Source organism: Hylobates moloch, unplaced genomic scaffold (assembly GCF_009828535.3).
Source record: "Hylobates moloch isolate HMO894 unplaced genomic scaffold, HMol_V3 SCAFFOLD_5, whole genome shotgun sequence".
In the NCBI taxonomy this organism is placed as follows: Eukaryota; Metazoa; Chordata; class Mammalia; order Primates; family Hylobatidae; genus Hylobates; species Hylobates moloch.
Window position 1 is genome coordinate 105,208,497 of NW_026652280.1, and position 22,594 is coordinate 105,231,090.

The 22,594-nt window shown below is 40.9% G+C and overlaps 1 protein-coding gene across 1 annotated transcript in view; it reads left to right on the plus strand.

The window, feature by feature from the left end:
* The first annotated feature begins 1,111 nt into the window (after positions 1 to 1,111).
* OTUD7B (OTU deubiquitinase 7B) overlaps positions 1,112 to 22,594 on the plus strand; it is a 72,143-nt gene continuing 50,660 nt past the window's right edge. The window contains exon 1 of the mRNA XM_032154825.2: positions 1,112 to 1,401. The gene's annotated coding sequence lies outside the window, so the exon portion shown is untranslated. The remainder of the gene's footprint in view (positions 1,402 to 22,594) is intronic.

Genomic DNA, 22,594 nt, shown 5'->3' on the forward strand with positions numbered 1-22,594 from the left:
TCCCCTTTAGAAACTGAGGAAGAAGTGAGGGGAAAGAAAAGTCGACTAGAATATTTGTTTTAACATAGGCATAATGGGCACAATTAGACAATAAACATTATTTTGAATATGCAGACCAGGTGCTACAATGGTAGGAATCTGAATTAAAATTTCAAATGTCTTTTGTTAGAGTATAGCCGGGGTTGGCATCGTTTTGTGTTTGTCATAAAGAGGCATTTATTAAGGCCTTTCTTTCTTGAAACAGTCCACACAGGCCTAATACTTATTCATTCATTCAACAAATATGGAAGGTCTACGATGTGACAGGGATGGCTTATTATGTTCTCGTAGCCACAGCTCATTGTCACTCACGTAGGACACATACAAGTTCTGCTACATATAATATAGTTTTATGTATTTTACTAAATTGTAAAACCTTTGATGTCTGGGATTATGTCTTGTTAATTTTTGTATCCCCCTGTATCACTGAGCACAGTGATACACATCACAGAGATACAATACATGTTTGAATTACGCCATTATGTTTTAAAAGACATAACAAACGCACTATGTAAGTTTTTTTTACTGTTAGCAGTCTAAAGCAGATATATCAACAGGGTATCACTGTTATGCAAGTAAGTAAATACTAAGTGTTTACAGAGAAGGGTATGTTCACTTCAAGAGTGAAGGAACAAGAGAAATATATAATTGGGTGGAGACTGGTCTGGAAGAAGCTAATTTTCCTCGGGTCACTCCAGAATGATTGTGTAGAGTTACTAGAATTTTCAGTCTTTTCATTCTTAAGTATTTTCATCTCTCACCTTTGTACAACTACTCCACCCCTTTCAGCTCCTTCCCAACGGCTGTAGCCGACTGATTCTACCCCAGAGTCCTAAGAGTCCACCCTGTACTCCTCCAACTCCTGTTCAAGAATGCTTCAGACCAGGAGCTTTAGGGACGCGGGTCGGGAAAACACGGGGTCACGCGCGGGGTAAGCGCCAAACTGGCCGCGGCCTGGGGAGCGGCGATAAGGCGGGGCTGCAACGGGGCGGAGCGGGAGGAGGCCCGGGGGCGGCCTGGGTGTCACCACCAACTCACTCCGGCCGGAAACTGGCGCCTGTTTCCGGCCGGACAGCCGAAAGCCACCGATCCTGAACCAGCCGCCGGAGCCGGAGTGGCGACCGGGTGCGGAGCGGGCAAAAAGCCACTGGGGGAGGCCAGTCCCGATCAGTCCCTTCTGGCTCCAGCTCCAGATCCCGTGCGGAGCAACAGCTGCGGTCGCAGTCTCCACCACCGCCTCCACCACCATCGCCGTCGGGGGAGGGGCCGGCCGGACCCCGGGGTCACTGCCGAGGAATGAGGAGAGGCGGCCGGGCCCCGCGCTCCGCCCCGGCCTAGGGCCTTGCCCCGGGAGTCGCGAGGGTAACGGAGCCCCCCGCCCTGACACCGTCCCCCGTCTGCTCCCGCCCCTCCCGGCTTCTCAGACTCGCAAACTCTGCTCCTCAGATCGCCACTGTCCCCTTTCTCCTTTCCGAATCTATTTCACCCGAAGCCATCTCCCCTCCGCACTCCTTTCTCGCCCTGACTGCTCCTTGCTTCGTCCCAACCTTTCCTCTTCCCTTTCACCTTCGTCCTGCGTTCATACCCCGCGCTCTCCAGCTCCCGGCCTCCCTTCCTGAGCTGTGCTGGCCAGTTTGGACGGTCCCCCCTTGTCAGCTAGACTTTCGGGAGGGATGGTGGAGTTTTAAGGTGATTAAGATGCAGTCTATTATCCCCACAGTAGGATAAAGTTCATTTAAAATCTCAATATAAAACTAAAATGAAAAGCAAACAAGCTTATTCTTCGTATTGATAGCCAAACTAAGGTGCATACAGTAATGGAGGAAAGGCGAGAAAAAGGTGTGTGTGTGTGTGTGTGTGTGTGTGTGTGTGTGTGTGTGAGAGAGAGAGAGAGAGAGAGAGAGAGACGGAGGTTGACGGATTCTAGGACAGTCTTAAGAACTTTAGAAAAAAGAAAAGTTGCCATGAGCCGATGGAAACTTTAGAAGCTGATGATGAGTAAGCCGGGGGCTGCGTGATCTCACTCTTGTCATAATTACTAGGTTAACGGTGTGGCTCCGGCCGGGATGGAATGGGATTTGTTTACTGGGCCGGCGTATTTTTAGCTTGTCGGCTCACAAGGACCAGCGCTCAGAGTCTCTTTCTCCCCCCTCGTGGTAGTCTTTCTGTCTAATCTAGGTGGCTTCTCTGGGCACAATAAAGATGTAAAAATTTGAAAGTAGAAACTGACCGGTGGAATTTTATGGAAGAAGTTACCCACAAACTTTTCAGGCAGCTTTTCATGAATGCAAAGCCTAGAATTAGCAGGACGTTGACTTTTATTTTCTTTATCTTTTTATACGTACTACGTAACGCTTTACTTAGAAATTCACAGGCTGCTAATTTTTCAGTCTTTGGCCTCTAGTACTGTATATTTACGAGATTTTTGAGGAGGTTGGATCCTTTGTCTTTCAGAATCTATTTCAAAGGTGGAAAAGGATAGAGTAGAGAAAGAGGTGGCGGTAAGACTGGCTCCAAAGAGTTGCTAACCCCTAAATATTTAAAAAACAGTTTCTATGCTATGTAACTTCTGAAAACATTTAGAAAATTTTCTTCCTACTAAATGAGATTGCATTCCTGATGGGGAGAAGACTTCAGGGACGGAAGCTGGGTGGCTAGGGAGAATCAGAGTTAGTTAAACATTTACTGTGTAAAACTTACAAATACATTATGCGCAAACAATGAAGAATTAATTATACTCTTTGTCTTCATTGTTTTTCAAGTAGTTCTTTTAACGTTTAGTAACCAACCTGCTCTGCTAGTCTATTGATATTTTGAAGGCTGAACAAAACTGTAAAATAAATGAACTTGATGTTGCTCCTCTGCAGGCTGAATACCCTACCGTTCTAATTTCCACTATTGACCCAGCTTGCCTCAGAGCACCTCCCTGACAAAGTGGCCAGTTACTATGTACTTAGAGATTGCAAATGAATGCAAATATTAGCTCATACTAGGAATAATTAAGAAGGTAAATATGCTGAAAACATATATTCCAAAACCAAAATAGATTTTTTCGATTTTACCCCCATTTTTGATTATCACCACCTTTCTGCCAATAATTATCCGTTAAATGAATAATTTAGAATTGAACAGATATCTGCTTTGGACATTACACTTTCAAGATAGAAGGAAAGATGGAAGGAAGATAGTTGCCAAACTAATTGTTTATTGTCGTTGCCTTATTTGACTTATTCCTTGCTTTTAATACCGAAGACTCCCTCAGAGAAAAATGTAAAACTTTGCCAAAGCAAGAGCTGGCTATCTACTGACTTGTATAAGGCCTGGTGACCGGTAATGAATGCTAATCATTAGGTGGCCTTTAGTGGCCTTATGTTGCCAACAACTTGGAAAATTTCCCAAAGCTTTATTTGTTTAATCTTTCTTTTGAGACTGCTATTTAAAAAAAGATTTAATTTGGAGACGAAAATCTAATTTTTAAAAACCACATACACCTTTCCCAGAATCTGTTGATGATCAATAATTGTTTTGATCTGTGTGAGTTGATTGGTGCCAATATTAGTGATGATATCTGGGTAAATTCTATTTATATTTGCATCTAGCAGCTCCCTAAGTTGAACTGCATACTTTATTCCAGGGCATGGGGATCAAAGGGGTTGAAGAAGCCTAGGAATGAGTGGGGAGCTGCCTGGTAGTCCACCACTATTCGTAGTTCTCAGGAGGCTTTATTTGCAATTTTGAGATTCAATGTATGTAACCAAAATAAGTATTCTGATTGTTATGAGGGCACTAAGTGCCACTTGTCAAAGTTTTGGAGCTCCTGAGTATCTTAAGCATGCTAAAATACACTGGCCATTATAGTGTATGTGTATGTGTGTATGAGTAGCACTCTCCTTACCCTAAACACTCATCCCACCAAAGGGAAAATCCTTAAATAGCGCTTTGAAATGTGACCTCAGCAGTACCTTTTGTGTGGGAACTTAGGAGTTGTGGAATAGCAGACTGTGGAATCTTTTTTGTAGCCTCTGATAAATTCAGGTAATTAAAAGTTTGTGTAACTGGAAGATAGATACAGGGCAGTTTTTCTCATGAATGCCTGAATTCAGTTGACTTTTTAATATAATAGAAGGGAGTTGTTTGTTTGTTTTTAAATAAGACATCCTTGCTGAGTAATGATTGAACACTTCTCTGGATAAAGCAGTCTCCATGCTCCAGTGACAGGCTTTAGGGAGGTATAAAAGATGTAAAGACATGTGTCTTTGCTCTTGGGGTTGAGGGTGGATGGGAAAGGTGGTATATAAATATGGGAAGGCAGACTATTATAAGCTTTAACATTTAGGAAACAACATATAGACAAAAGCAAATTTAACGTGCTGATAAGTATGTAAGGGCTGAGAAGACTTGAAGTAACAAAGTAAGAATCAGTGAAATAAATTGGGGAGATTTCTGAGTCAGTAAATTTTGAAATGGACTTGGGGGGCTATGGATGAGTCATAAAGAGGTATGGGCTATTGAGTTAGATGGGTCTTTGTTCAGACCTTGGGTCTACTTTTTACCGTGTGACCTTGGACAAGTTAACTTCTTTTCCTTATCTGTAAAATGTGAGCATTCAAGTAAATGAAATAGTTATTGTGTTGGGAATAAAAGAAAAGAAAGGATCTTCCAAACAGAAAGTATAGAATGTACAGTGTGCAATGATGGTATGAATGACTAAGTTGTGAGTGGGGGGAATATATGAGAGTGACTGTAGAGAATGTGGGTTGGGCCAGTCATGGGTAGAGCAGGCAAGAGGGTGGAGGGGACTCAGAAGCCAGACTCTGTTGGGTGTTGATAGAAGGCTCAATAGAATCATTGTAGGTCCTTGAACAAAGGACGGATTTAATGAGAAATATTGAGCCCTTTGGTTCAGGAACTCAGGGACAAGGAGTCAGGCAGGCATCCGTACATTGTGACTCTTATTTTCTGTACCATCCTGGCCTGAACGGATACAGCCAGGAGGCATAAGATTCCTTGTAGAAGGTTTTGGGTTTACACACCTTACTATGCTGAGCCTGCTTGTGCCTGTCTCGTAGTGCACCAACCTGTGGGGAAGTCTCAAGACTATGGCCGGATTCTCCTCAAGAGCTTATAGTAAGGACAGCATTATGTTTCAAGTGCATTTAACTCTCAGTTGTCTCTGCTAATGTAGGGAGCACTGTTGTAGGTAATTCAGAACTTAATAAAGACATTTATTGGTTATTTTCAACTGTGTTTTTTTAGGATTATACCTTATCCCTTTATTTCCTCTAAGAAATAGTTTTAGATAAGAAAAATTACTAAACTGTTATTTGTAGTGACCCACTATGAGTTTAATTCTTTGCTAGGTGCTATGGAGGATTAGGAAAATGACAACTTTGCACCTAGGCTGGAGTGCAGTGGCGCAATCTCAGCTCACTGCAAGCTCCGCCTCCCAGGTTCATGCCATTCTCCTGCCTCAGCCTCCCAAGTAGCTGGGACTACAGGTGCCCACCACCATGCCCGGCTAATTTTTTGTATTTTTAGTAGAGACGGGGTTTCACCGTGTTAGCCAGGATGGTCTCGATCTCCTGACCTCATGATCCGCCTGCCTCAGCCTCCCAAAGTGCTGGGATTACAGGCGTGAGCCAGTGTGCCCATCCGAAAATACATTATTTTTTAAACCAGATTTATTTTCATTTTTGGGGATCATACTAATATTGAAATAAATTTGCATTTCTAAGCTTATATTATCTGATGGCGGGGAGAGTTCACTGATGATGAAGAACGGTCAATCTTGCATTGAAGATTTGGCCTTAGAAATCCATAAAATGAATAATCCATTTGTGGATAATTAAGACTAGACTACACTGAATATGTTGATAGACCAATTTCTTTTCAAAATCTGTATGAATCCAATGTGGCCTCCTAGGCTGGCTGTCTTATGTCTGAGAATGACTGGCAGGTGATGCTTGTGTTCCAGCCAGAATGAGCCTTCATTCACAGTATCTGGACGAATGCCACTACATTATGTTGTGTTGTTGAAGATTAAGCCGGCTTTCTCAAAGGACTTGTGCTTTGTAGAGGCTCTTCCAGATATCGCTTCATTGAAAATCTGTCAGACTTTTCCTCCTGTAGGAAAGTTGTTTGAAAGTATGTCCAATAAAAAAAAAAAAAAAGGAATGGGCAGAAGTGTCCACATTTAAGAAGTAAACAAAATCACATGCCATTCTTTCATCCTTTTTTTTTTACTCCAGTTGACTTGCTTTCCTCCATCCCTGCCACCCTCCCCGACCTCTTTATAATCATTACCAAACTGTGATGTCATGAGCACAGGATTATTATTTACTTCTTGAGTCAGGAGATTGTAGTATTTCTGAGCTAGAAATCAGGTGGAAAAGTCAGGAATCTTATTTTATACAACTAGATAGGGATTATTTTCAATTGTGTTTTTTTTAGGATTATACCTTATCCCTTTATTTCCTCTAAGAAATAGGTGTAGATAAGAAAATTACTAAACTGTTATTTGTAGTGACCCGCTATGTGTTTAATTCTTTGCTAGGTGCTACGGAGGATTAGGAAAAATGACAACTTTGTGTCCTTGAAGAGTTTACAGTCCAGTTGGGAGTAAGAAGAATAAGAAGGAATGAATACTTGATGAGCCTCTTAATATGCCAGACAAAATGTTAAAATGTGAAACTATATTGTTAGTTACATAGTGCAGACCTCATACCATAGGTATTTGGGGAGAAGAGTACTCAAGTAGTTATGTCACGGAGGAATTATAACTCATTTCAGATCTCAATAAAAAAATAGGCCAGGCACAGTGGCTCACGCCTGTAATCCCGGCTACTCAGGAGGCTGAGGCAGGAGAATCACTTGAACCCAGGAAATGGAGGTTGCAAAGAGCCGAGATGGCACCACTGTACTCCAGCCTCGGTGACAGAGCAAGACTCTGTCTCCAAAATAAATAAATAAATAAATAAATAAGTAAATAAATAAGTGTATTAGGTACAAGGGATGAAGATGAAGAGGATAACAAAACATTTCATATTGGAGCTGAAAGGGATCAAGCAAAAGCCTGGAAACAGGACTATACCTGAGATGTTCTTGGGGCAGTGAGGAGACTAACCTGAGTGGCAGCGAGTAGTGAAATGAAGGTGGGTAGGTTGGTTTGGAGCTATGTTTATAGAGGGAGTTAAAAAGCTAGGCTTATAAGTTTATACATATATATATATATATTTATTTATTATTTTTTTTGAGACAGGGTCTTGCTCTGTTGTCCGGCTCAGGCTGGAGTGCAGTGACACAACTTGGCTCACTGCAACCTCCGCCTCCTGGGTTCAAGTGATTCTCGTGCCTCAGCCTCCTGAGTAGCTGGGATTACAGGCATGTACCACCATGCCCAGCTGATTTTTGTATTTTTAGTAGAGACAGGATTTCACCGTGTTGGCCAGGCTGGTCTCAAACTCCTGACCTCAAGTGATCCACCCACCCTAGCTTCCCAAAGTGCTGGGATGACAGGCATGAGCCACTGTGCCCGGTCAACTTTATATTTTAAATGGTAGAAGATTTTTGAATAGAATAGCAGTATGATGATACTAATACACAGGTTGGCTTGGAGGGAATGGAGATTGACACTGGGGGTGTGTGAAGTGATGAGGCCCGAGTTAGAGTTGTGGAGGGTAGGCTAAGGAGAGGAAAGAGTGAAAGACTGTGAAGGAAAAATGGAAATTAATGAGGGCTGGATGTGGGAGATGAAGAAGGGTGATGAGTCAACTACGACTGTGACACATTATGCCTGGGTGTCTGAGACATTGACTGAAATAAAGAAGTTAGGAAGCTTTCCTCATTTTAGGGAAATATGATGAGTATAATTTGGGATGTGTTGGATTTAAAGTGGCAATGAAATGTCCAAATGAAGGCTGTCCTGGGTGTGAGCTGGGGTAAAGATGGGGGTAGGTTTGGAAATGCAGTTTTGCAATTCATGGCCTAGGTGTGGTAGCTGTAGCCAAGAGAATTAATGAGCTCTCTGAGGACCAGAGTTTAGGGAAAGAGCAGAAGGGCAAAGAAAATGGTACTGATAAACCTAAACACGTCTAAACTTAAACATGTCTCCTATCTTGTAAACACCGTCCTAGGCACTGAGATGGAGGTAAGAGAGACAAGGAACCCACGAGGAGCGTATGGGTCTAGTGGGAGGAGACAGATATGTAAATATATAGATGGAATGAAGTGTGATAGATGCTGTGATAGAAGTATGTAGCAAGGAGAGTGGGAGCCCAAGGGTCAGTTCTGCCTTGGGCACGCTGAGGTTGGAAAGAGCCTCCCTGAGGAGTTAGCATTTGAGCTGAGTCTTGAAAGATGAATTAAGGATATACTCTACAGATGACAAGAATTACATTCCAGTCTGAGAAAATACCATGAACAAAAGCTTAAAGGAATGAAGGCCAGGCTTCTTCAGGTAACTTTTACTTAATCATTATGGCTGGAGGGTGGGATGGAGGGCAGGCTGAACAGGTAGGCAACGCTGGATCATACGGAGCTTTATCTTTTTTTTTTTTTTTTTTTTTTTTTTTTTTTTTTTTTTTTGAGACGGAGTCTTGCTCTGTCACCCAGCCTGGAGTGCAGTGGCACAATCTCGGCTCACTGCAAGCTCCGCCTCCTGGGTTCACGCCATTCTCCTGCCTCAGCCTCCTGAGTTGCTGGAACTACAGGCGCCCGCCACCATGCCTGGCTAATTTTTTGTATTTTTAGTAGAGGCGGGGTTTCACCATGTTAGCCAGGATGGTCTCGATCTCCTGACCTCATGATCCGCCCGCCTCAGCCTCCCAAAGTGCTGGGATTACAGGCGTGAGCCACTGTGCCGGGCCTGGAGCTTTATCTTATACTGCAGTATATCATGAGCCATTTAATAAGTTTCACATCCTAGAAAGATTATGTCAGTGGTGTGTAGAGTGGATTGGAGACGGAGAAAGCAAAATTCCTTTCAATAACTTCATTATACTGAACACATTTATTGAGAGTGATCATATTTACAGATTCATGGAATCAGACAACTGGAGGGACTGCTATGCTTTCTTAGTTTTCCTCATTCATTTTCAAATAGAATACCTGAGGTTTACTCAGGATCACAGAAGTGGTTCTGTGATAGCTTAGTCCGGAATTCAGTCTTCAGTATGTACTAGGTGATTAATAGAGGTGAGTTTACCTCTCTCTTCTCTCCCAAGTCCCATTTCAGTGTTTGTGTCATTCTGCCACATTGCATTGTACTAGCAGATAGAAGGACTTAACGTCATTCCATTCTACCGTCTTTTTTTAACCAGTCCAAAGTGAATAGAGGTATTTTCCTAGGTCTGACTGAGAAAGATGTTTCCTGAGAGTACCATTGGGAAGAGGGGCAGTTTGGTGCCCTGGACTGGGCTGCATAAGGTGTTAGGATTTTTCAGCTGTAGTGATTCAGATGTAGAAGAAGGTCAAGGTATTTGTTTCGTTGCGTGTCTTTATCTCTGCCACTAAGCTCCCTTTAAGTTGTTTTCTTTTAAACTTAGTTTTAATTTGTGCCACTGAAACTTGTTAAATAAGCTATGATAAATTGGGCACTGATTAAAAGTATATTTATCTTAAAAAAAAGAATATTTAAACAAAATTTAGAAAAGTTCAGGGAAAAAACCCAAACAGAAACAATTTTGAGCCTACAACCCAAATTTGATGGACGTTAACATTTTGTCATATTTGTTTTAGATATCTTACTCTCTTTAAAATATTAAATGCTCAGATTCTGCATCTTCCCTGTATTTTCATTTTCATTGGATTTTTGTGGAGGGAAATTGTTTGGTTTTAAAGTGCTAAGCGAGAGTTTGGATTTTGTGTTTTAGTCACTTTTGCTGGAGGAGAACAGAACAGGGTAGAGGGCATCCTCTAAGTCCGTAGATTCCCCTGAGAGAAGTTGGGACTTAAGGACGTGTGGAAGGATGGATACCTTCCATTGACAGGCCTTCCTCAAAACTTGTCTGAGTTGTGATTTTTAAATTCTTTTCTCTGGGCTCTGTCAGCATCTTCCCCAGAGAAGGGCCTTGGTTTGGAAGCTGTCCACTTTAGCAGAGCTGCCAAGTCTTAATTCTTTCTCAAGTGGGCAAGGGTACATTTTGTTTTTGTTTGTGAGTATTTGGGAGAGGCAAGGGGTGGGTAGAGAGGAGGCACAGAATAGCTACTCACAGTGAGTACTTATCTGAATTCCTGTGTAACTGGAAGTTTTCTTGGCTGTTTTAGGGGAGATAACTTGGTTACACTGGCATTTAAATTATGTGGGAAGGTGGTTTTTCACTCCCCTCTGCTATCTGATTTGAGATGGCAATAAACCTTCTTGTCCATTTTTGTCAGTCCCCACTCTACCCTGTTCTAAGCGCTGCTTGTGCGTGCTGTTTGAGGGATGTGAAGGCTCCTCTTCAGTCTAAAACTGAACAAGTCAGATATCTCCTTAGTTTCGGGAAACCATTCTGCTCCTGTTTTTGTGTTGACTCCTCTATTCTTCCAATCACCTGGCCCTTTATTAATTTTACAATTTTGCATAATGAGATATTTCAAAGATTTAGAAAAGTTCAGGGGAAAAACCCAGACAATTTTGAGTCTACAACCCCAACTTGATGGACATTAACATTTTGACATATTTGTTAGATGTCTTACTCCCTTTAAAATATTAATGTTATAGATATAACTGAAGTTCCACCCTGCATCCTTTCCTCCTTCCTCTTTCTCAAGAAATGACTACTGGCCTGAATTGATGTGTTCATTCCTTCATGTTTTATACTCCCTCTCCCCCCACATATTTATTTATTTATTATTTATTTATTTTTGAGATGGAGTCTTGCTCTGTCACCCAGGCTGGAGTGCAGTGGCACGATCTCTGCTTACTGCAACCTCTGCCTCCCGAGTTCAAGCGATTCTCTTGCCTCAGCCTCCCGAGCAGCTGGGATTATAGGTGCGTGCCACAGTGCCCAGGTAATTTTTGTATTTTTAGTAGAGACCGAGTTTTGCCCTATTGACCAGGCTGGTCTTGAACTCGTGACCTCAAGTGATCTGCCCACGTTGGCCTCCCGAAGTGCTGGGATTACAGGCATGAGCCACCACGCCCGGCCCCACGTATGTATTCATAGGCAACATACAGTTTTGTTTTGAAATCTTACATAAATAGGATCATGTATGTATCCTTTTGTAACTTTTTTTCTCAACATTGCTTTTCAGATGTGTCTACAGGTAGATCTAGTTCATTCAGTCACCTAAGTTTTAAACCTGTTTTCTCCATTGCCCTCCCCACTTGTCCTGTTTTTTTGTTTGTTTTTTGTTTTCTTTTTTTAAGACAGGGTCTTGCTCTGTCACCCAGGCTGGAGTGCAGTGGCGCTATCTTTACTCACTGCAACATCTACCTCCCGCATTCAAGTGATTGTCCTGCCTCAGCCTCCCAAGTAGGTGGGACTACAGGTGCGTGCTACCACGCCCGGCTAATTTTTGTATTTTTTAGTAGAGGCAGAGTTTCCTAATGTTAGCCAGACTGGTCTCGAACTCCTGACCTCAAGTGATCTGCCTGCATCAGTCTCCCAAACTGTTGGATTACAGGTGTGAGCCACCGCGCCCAGCTCCCACTTGCCCTGTTTTTTTTTTTTGGAAACTTACCCATTCTTAAAGTCCCAGTGTAAACTATCTCTTCCACAAAAACGTTCCTGATTTTCTTTTTTCTCCAGCGGGATATAATCTTTCCCACAACTGAATCTTCCTATCATTTTATTGGTACTTGTCATGTGGTAGTTGTGTATTCTTGTATTTTGGTTTATTTGTGCCCTTGGCATGCCTCTTCTACTATACTGTAAGCTCTTTGAGAGTGGATAAGTAGTCCCTTTTTCTTTGTATCCCTTATGAGGCATGCCATAGAAACTTACACATAGTAGGCATTTAGACACTGTTCATGACTAAATAGATTATGAACAACAACAAAAGTCCATCCTTTATGTTGGTGAACTATTAATTTGACTATTGGGGTAGACCCCATGAAAAATAAAGCTTATAAACAAACACTTGGCACTGAAAATTACATAAAAATGTACATAAATGGTAAAAGTAGTCAAGACTAACTTCCTGCAGAGGTGAGAGTAAACATTCCTTAGAAAATGAAATGGGAATTGATAGGTGATAGCATCCCAATTGGGAAAGTCCTGGGAATTGATCCTGGTGGCTTTTGAGGCAGCATGTTCCTGCTGCCAGACTCATTTCACTAGCTATCAGATTCTGCTTTTGTCATCAAGGTCTTGACACCTTCACAGGAGATGGAGATGGGCTTTATTAAGAAAAGGCAGCCTGTCTATTCACTTAATAAACACTGCTGAGGACCAATGTGTGTATCCAATTATTGGATACACACATTCACACATATATATGTACATGTGCTTTTCACCCCATTCCTTTTTTTATGATGAGGCCAGGTTGTGTATCAGCATATTTTGAAGCTTTTAATTCTGTAACATATAGTCCCAATATAACATTGTTTTGGCCTTATGGAAGCTCCTCCGACCCCCAAGTAGGAAATTAATATTAAGTTAAACTATATGAAATTGCCATTTTGTAGGTAAAAAGCAGTCAACTCTTGACAGTTTTGCTTGGTTAAACCAACAGGTTGTGATTTCCTCTTGGCATTCTGAAAGGCAATATCATGGACCTTTTTGAAGTAGATAATCCCAAATCTATTCTTTTTTTTTTTTTTTTTTGAGCCAAGGTCTCACTCTGTCATCCAGGTTGGAGTAGAGTGGCATGATCGCAGCTCACTGCAGCCTTGACCTCCCAGGCTCAGGTGATTCTCTCACCTCAGCCTCCCAAGAAGCTGGGATCCACAGGTGTGCAACACCATACCTAGCTAAGTTTTTACATTTTTTGTAGAGATGGGGTTTTGCCGTATTTCCCAGGCTGGTCTCGAATTCCTGGGTTCAAGCAGTCTTCCTGCTGCCTCCCAACGTGTTGGGATTACAGGTGTGAGCCACTGTGCCCAGCCCATTTATACGTCTAAAATGCATTTCTGAACTTTAATTTGCAGGGGATTTTCTTTTGCAGTTATGTTTAGCTCAAATTTTTAATAAATGCTTTTTATTTCTGAGCACATATTTAGTATATTTTAGAAGGTGGAGGGGGAACGTATGAGAGTTGTAGGCCACAACAGGCTCTAGGAAATAAGCTTGAGATGAACATTTTTGCTGTAAATATCTACATGTAATTGAGTTGGCTTTAATGAGGTTATAGTTCCTGTGAGTAAATGACTTATTCCTCCCCTTACCTGCTACCCCCGTGTCTCCTCTCTAGTCTTGATAAGGAGATCTGGTGGGGGGCGAAAACCACAGAAAAAGGTAATTGTCTGTGTCTTTTTGATGTTATTTGGGGTCTTAAAAGGAAAGAGGGCAAGAGCCCTAGTTCCTAGCACCAGGTTGTTGACCTTGTGGCTCCCAGAGCTGTTCTTAGGGTTGGGGGGAGGAGAATGCAGAAGACAGGGGAAAGAGCAAAGAAACAGAGTAGGTAGGAGTTAGCAGATGTTATAAAATAGGATTGAAGAACAGGAGCAGAAAGAAGGGGATAGGTATAAACATTTAAAGGGCTTCTGTTTCATTCTTCAAAATCTGGCTTAGAATTCTTTATAAGCCTTTTATATTAGCTAATCAAAGTTGTATCCAGGCTACACTCTACAGATACCTACTTAGAGAATATTATAGATAGAATGCAGCTTTGAAAGTACCAGTGCTGTGTTCTAAAATAGTTCTTTGGAAAGTCAGGGTCATTTTAAATGAGTTCGTCTACTAGTGCCTTTTGAATCATTAATAGCTAACATCAAAAAGAAAAGGAAGAGCGAATTCCTCTGAGGCTTTAGTGTTAATTAATATTGATATTTACATGAAGGTAGTCGAATGTGAAGAATTAAGGCATGACAATGGGAAAATACAATGATGCTAACTGACAAAAATGTAGTTTATTTATTTATTAGAGACAGGGTCTCACTATGTTGCCCAGGCTGGTCTTGAACTCCTGGGCTAAAGCCATCCTCCCACCTCAGCCTCCTGAGTAGCTGGGACTATAGGTATGTGCCACCATGCCTAGCTCCAACAAAAATATATTTTAGAAACTTATCTCCTCTTATGTGTTCCATTGTGAGCATCTGCTTTTGCCTCTCTTGAACTGGTAGCTCACCTGGCTAAGTATGAAACCATCCATTTCCTGAAAATTTCTATCAGTTCTAAGGGACAGGATTCTCTGACATGAACAATACTTGGTCCCTGTTGTTTACTGACATGAATAGAGACTTTCCATACCCCTTCTTAGAACTCTGAAAATAGAATTTGAGAGTTAGACTTAAGAGTTTCTGTGTCCTAGCTTCTTTGCTTGCCTAAAATAAATTCCTGGCTATTTGGTACAAGGTGTCCTGTCATTTTAACAACTTTAAGTTCCTTCTTTCTCACATCTTTGTAATTTTGTATAATATACTAGTTCATTATGAAAATTGAGATTTAAATCATCTATGCAAATTTCCCTTAATGTTTGCTGCCTGATTGAAACTACAAATTCCTTTCCACCGAACACTTGCTATGCACTGGAATCTGGGGACGATGCACTAAGGAGATGCCAAGGAGGAGTTACCCAGTAAATAAATAAGCAGGAGGAGAACTGGCCCCTTGGGAATTTATATTCTAGGTTACATAGGACATGGTTACATATAGATAAATGCATATAAAGAAAAAAAATGTGAGAAACAAATACAGGCTATGTAGCAGTATATATAATATCATATAGCATTTTAGAACTGAAAAGAGATTTACATATTGTCATTTTCTAGGTGAGGAAAACGAGACCCAGAAAATTTAAATGACTTGTCTAAGGTAGTAGTTACTATCAACAGTTTATTGGATATCTGTTCTCTGAAAAGTTAGGCTTCCAGTATATTCTGGAAACAGTCAAAGTCATTAAGAACTCACTAATTATTTGTGAACACTGAATATTTGCATAAATAGATAAATAGTAATACAAAGTCCTAGGTACTAAGTACCAAGTGAGGAGTACAGTTACATAGCTATATAGAAGTTTAAAGGGAATAGATAGGGAACAATTTTACCTTTATGGTAATCTAGACCTTAGAGAAGAGAGAAACATAGCGGGGAAACATTCAAGGTGGAGAACCAGTGAGCTGAGCTCACCTTGTTTTGGGGGCAGGAAAAGTAGTTTGTAGCACAGTGTTTTACCTAGGAGGGCAATAAGATCAGTAAAGTTAGTAAAGTTAGAGAGTTAGATAAATTGGAGCGAGACTTAAATCTCAGCCAAAGGAATTTGGTTTTTATACTTATACTGAAAAATCTCTGATTAGGGAATTGTATGAATTAGTATTTTAGGACAACTGATTCAGCCTTGTGGTATAAAATAGAGGAAAGGATACCAGTTAGAGGACTGTTATAATAGTCCAGGAAAAAGACTGTCTACAAGGGTAATGGTAATGCAGAAAGGGGGAGAGATTTGAGTAATTTGAAGAGAGATAAAGAGAATTTGGTAACTGATTATCGTGAAAAAGGTTAGATAAGAATGATCACACATTTTCAGTCTGGGTAACAGCAATAGGGAGAGCTGGGTTTGGTGGGTTTCTGATGCCTCTCCAAAGTGGGGTACCTTGGTAGACAGCTTTGAAAGGTACTGAGTCTGGCTCAGCATTCTCAGTAGATACTGAATTCGGGGTTTAAGTAACTGGTTTATGTTTGCGTGCCTAGTAAGTAGTAGGACTTGTTGTGTATCATCCGTTCTTTTGATTGTTGTTTAGTGCTCTTTCTACTAGATCACATTGCTTGAGAGGAGATGGGTCAAGTGGTTAAAAACAGAACTATGCCTGGAAAACGAAATGGGAAGTTGAAGACCACATTATGGTGAGGTTTAACCACAAGCTGTTTCAGTTCCATATGGGTTTTCCTTATATTTAGACACAAAATGTGTGTACTTATGTCTATCAGGCTCTTAATGCAACAGTGGCCTGGGTTTCTTAGAGCTATCTTCTGAGATTCAATTCGTCATATTCAAGGGGAAAGATTTCTTCAGATTTTGGATTTAAGTGCATATTCTCTCTGACTCCCAATTTGAAGATACAATTAGTGCCCCCGCCCCACCCCCACTCTCCCTGCAAGAAGGTAGGCTTGCTTGAGTTGAAAGCTGTGGGTAAAGTAGCCTCAAAGGCCCATTAGTCTTTTTTTTTAGTAAAGGGAAGAGAGCTTTAGACCCAAATCTTTCAGGCTTATTTACCCTGTCAGCAGTTAAAAACAGTTTACTGACATAGATCTTATTACCTGAAAGGGAGAGTAAATACTATAAATCGAGTATTTTTGCTAATAGGAGATTTTTTACAAGGTTGAATAGCCTTAGATCTTTTGTATTTGCTTTTAAAATACATAGTCAGGCATATTTAAGATGTGACTCGTTCCTACCCCTTTTCTTGTTTCCCTCCTTCCTTTTATCTATGTGATAAAAGATATTTGAGGATTGAAAATACAATTTTCTGAATCAGCTAACACTTGCTATGCACCTACCATAAGGGACTGACACTGTTATTTAATTTTGTCTGCCAAGACTAAATATTCTCGGATTTTTTGACTAGGAACTCAGCTGCTTCCTGGAACTCAGCTCCTTGCTGTCACAGTCTTAAGCATTTTTAAATGTTTTCTGCTAGGTAATGCTCACAAGAAATCCTTGTGCCTGTTCTTAAGCTTCTAACTCCAGCATAAACACCAGTCATCCTAGGTATGGCCCATGGTGATAGTAGTAAACATCTTCTAATGCTTGGCTTCTCCCATGCTTATCGTATCTTATTCCTGGCCACAGCTTGTCTGTCATAACTTCTGACCTGGCCGGAGAATAAAGGGAAGAAAACTTTACTATTTCGTAGCAAGATCCTAGCTTGAGTTATACTAAACATTTTATATAACACCTCATTTATACTCATAGCAATGCCATAAAATAGATGCTCTTATGCAACCTTACAGATTAATTCATTCAAAGTATGTATTAGTGTGATTTAGGCACTGTTTAAGGTCCTGAGGATGCTATAGTGAATGTCAGATGAAGCATCTGCTAAGCAATAGAGACGTTAAATAATTTACCCAAGGTCACAAATCAAGAAAGTAACAGGTAGGATTTAGATATAGCTCTAACGGATTCCAAAAGGAATGTCTGCAACCATTGTTACATTATGCCACTGTTTACATATATTGGATGTTCTCTGTGAATACATAAAGGCATAAAAATAGGTGGAACCCCAGTTGTTGTTGTTGTTGTTGTTGTTAAAAATGGTCTTGATGAATCCAAGAAAGAAATGTGTGTGGTGCTGAAAAGCATACTTGCACAATAATGCTTTTCCTCTCTTCCCCTCGCCTCTTCCTTCTCCCTCTCCAGTCACTTGTACCTGGGTATAAACTGGACTGTGTGACCTGCTTTGGCATTTGAATGTGTTTGTGCTTTGAGAACTAGGAGAATGTTGTTTGCTTGTTTCTTTTGGCTTCCTGAAAGTTCGTGCCTACTTGCAGGTTCTTTCTTGTAGCAAAATAGTGAGTAATGTGTTGTTAACATTGTAATGTGGTCATGCAAGTTGGAATTTTTTTTGTTTTCCCTCAGTTCTCTCTGATGAGTATGCAGATAGGGGGACTCTTGAGTCAAACTTGCCTGCTCAGTTCATTCAAATAGAAAAAGCTTTCTGTATTCAGAGGACTAGAAAAGAGTTTTGAGGTTGGGAACAATACCAAGATCCAATGTCTTTTGCCCAGCTGAAATTCAGTTTTGTTAGCATTCTAGGTTTATTCTTTAGCTTGTGCTATCTAAGAGAGGACTTGTTTTAGATTATGGCCACTATTACTGTGTGCCATACCTGGGATGTGTGGTCTTTACTCTGGAGTTAGCATCTTCAGAACAGGTGCAAGGATTTATTTTGAGCATTACCTAGTAGAAAGCATAAAAAAAATGCTTAAGACTTAGAGCAAGTAGCTGAGTTCCAGTAGGAATTGAGTTCCAGTTAGGTTCTAAGGATTAATTAGGTGGGATCAATGTTGCCAGTGTTTTTTTTTTTTTTTTTTTTTGAGGTGGAGGTTTGCTTTGTCACCCAGGCTGGAGTGCAGTGGCATGATCTTGGCTCACTGCAACCCCTGCCTCCCAGGTTCAAGCGATTCCCCTGCCTCAGCCTTCGTAGTAGTTGGGATTACAGGCACGCACTACCATGCCCAGCTAATTTTTGTATTTTTAGTAGAGACAGGGTTTCCCCGTGTTGGCCAGGCTGGTCTGTAACTCCTGACCTCCAGTGATCTACCTGCCTCAGCCTTCCAAAGTGCTAGGATTACAGGCATGAGCCACTGCGCCCAGCCAAGGTTGCCAGTATTAGAACTGTCTGGTATTGGAAAGCTAATCGATTTAGTATTGGGGATCCAGGAGTATCTGGGCATGGTTCATGAGGTTAGCGAGATGATTTATGTGGTTGTATCTAACCCACAAGTAATGCATGGTACTTGAATTAGGTGCACAATAAACGTTAAATCTTCAAAAGGTCCTTGAATGCTAAATGTTGTCAGTTTGTCTTTCTAGAGCAGCTTCTTTATTGTTAGTATTCCTTCTGTAGAATAATATTTATTAAGTATTTAACTGTGGGTAAAGCATTTGGGAAAAAGATTGAGGTAAACAAAGATTTATAGTGTCAAATTCTTGCTGAGATTGTAATCTTAACATTTATACACTGAATCAATTAGACCTAGCATTTAAGGGGATAATTTACAGGGAAATTTTTTCTGTGATTTTTGCATTGCCAGAGTCAGTCCAATGCTTTTTTGATAGAAATAACTTCTTGAGTTGAAAATGCTTGCTCTTCATTTCCAGTTAAATTGGGTTTGATTAGCCAGGCATGGTGGCATTTGCCTGTAGTCCTAGCTACTTAGGAGGCTAAGGCAAGAGGATTGCCTGAGCCCAGGAGTTTGAGGTTACAGTTGGGTAACTGTATTGGGTTTTTTTTTTTTTTTTTGAGATGTAGTCTCGCTCTGTCACCAGGCTGGAGTGCAGTGGTGTGATCTCAGCTCACTGCAACCTGACCTCCGCCTCCCAGGTTCAAGCGATTCTCCTGCCTCAGCCTCCCAAGTAGCTGGGTTTACAGGCGTATGCCACCACGCCCACCTAATTTTTGTATTTTTAGTAGAGACGGGGTTTCAACATGTTGGCCAGGATGGTATCGATCTCTTGACCTCGTGATCCGCCCACCTCAGCCTCCTGAAGTGCTGGGATTATAGGCGTGAGCCACCGTGCCTGGCTGGGTTTGGTTTTTGATGTTTGAGATAATTGCCTATGATATTTCCTTTTATCCCCTCTTCATTTTTTTCAGTGAATGAGGTAATATATTTGAAAGTATTTTATGAACTGCAAAGTTAGCACTTGTTATCACCACTACCACTACCAATAATAGTGTTAAAAATAATAATGGGATAGGACTCACTCTTAGAAGGATTGGTTTCTTGGATTAATTTCAAGAAGGCTCAGAACACAATGAGATGTTTCCCAGATGGCCTGTGTACTAATTGATACCTTTTGTAGTTTTTGTGGAAAGGAGAAGGAAAAACAGAAACCTTCACTGAAAACTTGGCCTATGTAATTGTGGTCATTGTGAAGCATTGCCCATACTACTTGTACCCACTCAGTATGGGGCAAGAAAGTTTAAACAGGATTTACATGTTTGACCCTAGAGGCTTAGAGTACATTCTATTGGAAGCATCTGTCTGCACAGGAAGCAACTCACCCCAGTTTTGGTAAGATCAACCACATTCCTATATTACACATATTATATAATAGATATTTTAAAATGTATCGATGTAGATAAGTATCTGCTTACTTTTCCAGATTAGTAAGATTAAGGAAACAGTGCCTTTGACCAAAATATTTGGTTAGATATTATTATAAAAAAACCTTTACAGTCAATTTCTGATGATTGATATTCTTGGAGAGGAACACATGACTTTAATAATCCAAAGAAGCAAATTGTTTAGTAAATTTGTTTAGTAAATTGAAAAAGCCTCTCACCTTTTAAAATTTCCACTTCATCTTTTTCTGTCTCTGGTCTGGCACTTAGTAAACCTTTTATTAAATAAAGGAAGTTGGCTGATATGTATCTTTGGGTTTTCTCTGGAACCAGTCCATTAGATGAACTTTTGGAAAGCAGAGATAACGACTTATTGGCTGATGCATCCCCTTCACTTAGCAGCCTGCCTGGCATTAAGAGTGGGTCCTTATTAAGTGCTTTTTGAATGATTGAGTCAGGATGTTAAGGTTTTCATCAGGAGAGAATTGCAGTGACCTGGGCACTACTGTACTGATGGTGGGCCTTCCTCAGGGGAAGAGGAAATATTGCCTTCCTACAAATAAACTTGAATAAATGTGAATGTGAAGAAAGTTATTGCTTTGATGCTTTCAGGCTGTATACTTTCTTTTTTTTGAGACAGAGTCTCCGTTGCCCAGGCTGGAGTACAGTGGTGCGATCTCAGCTCATTGCAGCCTCCACCTCCCTAGTTCAAGCGATGCTCCTGCCTCAGCCTCCCTTGTAGCTGGGATTACAGGCATGTGCCACCATGCCTGGCCAATTTTTGTATTTTTAGTAGAGATGGGGTTTCCCCATGTTGGCCAGACTGGTCTTGAACCCCTGACCTCAGGTGATCCACCCATCTCAGCCTCCCAAAGTGTTGGGATTACAGGTGTGAGCCACCATGCCCAGCCAACACTTTCGGCTAAGGAGAAGTAATACAGTATGTTAAAAGTTGGTGGTTTATTTCTCTCTTGGTTTTATGTTTTGTCCTGTTCAAAATTTAGCTATAGGCCAGCCCGGTGGTTCACGCCAGCAATCCCAGCACTTTGGGAGACTGAGGTGGGTGGATCACTTGAGGCCAGGAGTTTGAGACCAGCCTGGCCAACGTGGCCAAACCCCGTCTTTATGATACAAAAATTAGCCAGGTGTGGTGGTGCACGCCTATAATCCTAGCTACGTAGGAGGCTGAGACATGAGAATCGCTTGAACCCGGAAGGCTGAGGTTGTAGTGAGCCGAGATTGCACTACTGCACTCCAGCCTGGGTGACAGAGTGAGACTCTGTCTAAAAAAAAAAAAACAAGAACACAAAAAACAATTTAGATATAGCTGTGATTTCTGGATGGTGTATGATAAGTAGCTTCAAACTATCAGTAGAAGAGAAAAATTATCCTGATGTCATACATAATTTTGTCTTACCCTCTTGCTACAAAATAGTTATAACATTAGAAGAATACTTACAAATTCAGTTATATCTTTAGTAGTGATGAGCAAAACATAAATGATTATTTGGTTTTGGCATGCCTTCATGATTTTCTTATTTTGAGACGGAGTCTTGCTATGTCGCCAGGCTGGAGTGCAGTGGCACGATCTCAGCTCACTGCAACCTCCGCCTCCCGGGTTCAAGTGATTCTCCTGCCTCAGCCTCCTGAGTAGCTGGGACTACAGGTGCGTACCATGCCCAGCTAATTTTTGTATTTTTAGTAGAGATGGAGTTTCACCATGTTGGCTAGGATGGTCTCGATCTCTTGACCTCATGATCCACCTGCCTCGGCCTCCCAAAGAGCTAAGATTGCAGGCGTGAGCCACCGTGCCCTGCCCCATGATTTACTTTATAGATGATTTCCTTTCCTAAATATGGCTTAAGTGATTAAATTTCCTAGGTATACATCTTTTTCTTTGGTATGCATCTGCAGGAGTAAGAGATTTAGCTGGGTGGCTGGGGAAAGGCAGTTTTTGTGAATAAATCCACAAAGTAGATCCCATGGAAAATTGAGGGCTACTGGTACATGTGAAGTCAAGGAAAGATTACTGGAATGGGAGTAAGCAGATTTATATTCTGTACTCAGTTTTACTATAGTTAGCTCTTTGAATCTGGACAAGTCACTTAATCTCACTCTTCTGGTTCTGTGTGTTGTCATCTGTAACTTGAGGGTGTGGAATAAAAATAGTCTCTGATGTTCTAGTTCTAAAAGTTTGTGATTGTAAATTGTCTATCAGGAAAACAGACTGACTTTCTGTACCTCACCACCAGGTTTGTTCTACATAAGACCCAAATGTGAAATGTTAATTATATAAATGAAGTATATATTCTATGTTCCCAGGTAAACTAGAACTATCAGATTGTGTTATATGCTTGTAACTAATTTTATGTGCATAAATAAAAGAGACTTGGTTTCTTCTAAAAGAAAAATTATTATTATAAAAGGTACAATCCGTAGAAATGAGAGGGCCAAATAGTGCCCAGGATACACTGGGTTAGAGTTTGTGCTTTTTAACACCAACCTGGAAAATGTGTGTGTGTTTGTGGGGTTTGTGGGAGGTGGGGAGGATAGTAGTGGCTAGGAAACAATGTAGTGAATATGGATAGTATTTTAAAAAACAAAATAGTAAGTTATTTAGGCTGTGGAGTTTGCACATCTAGACTGATCTGGTTTTGCTGTAAATCCCTAGAAAACTGATAT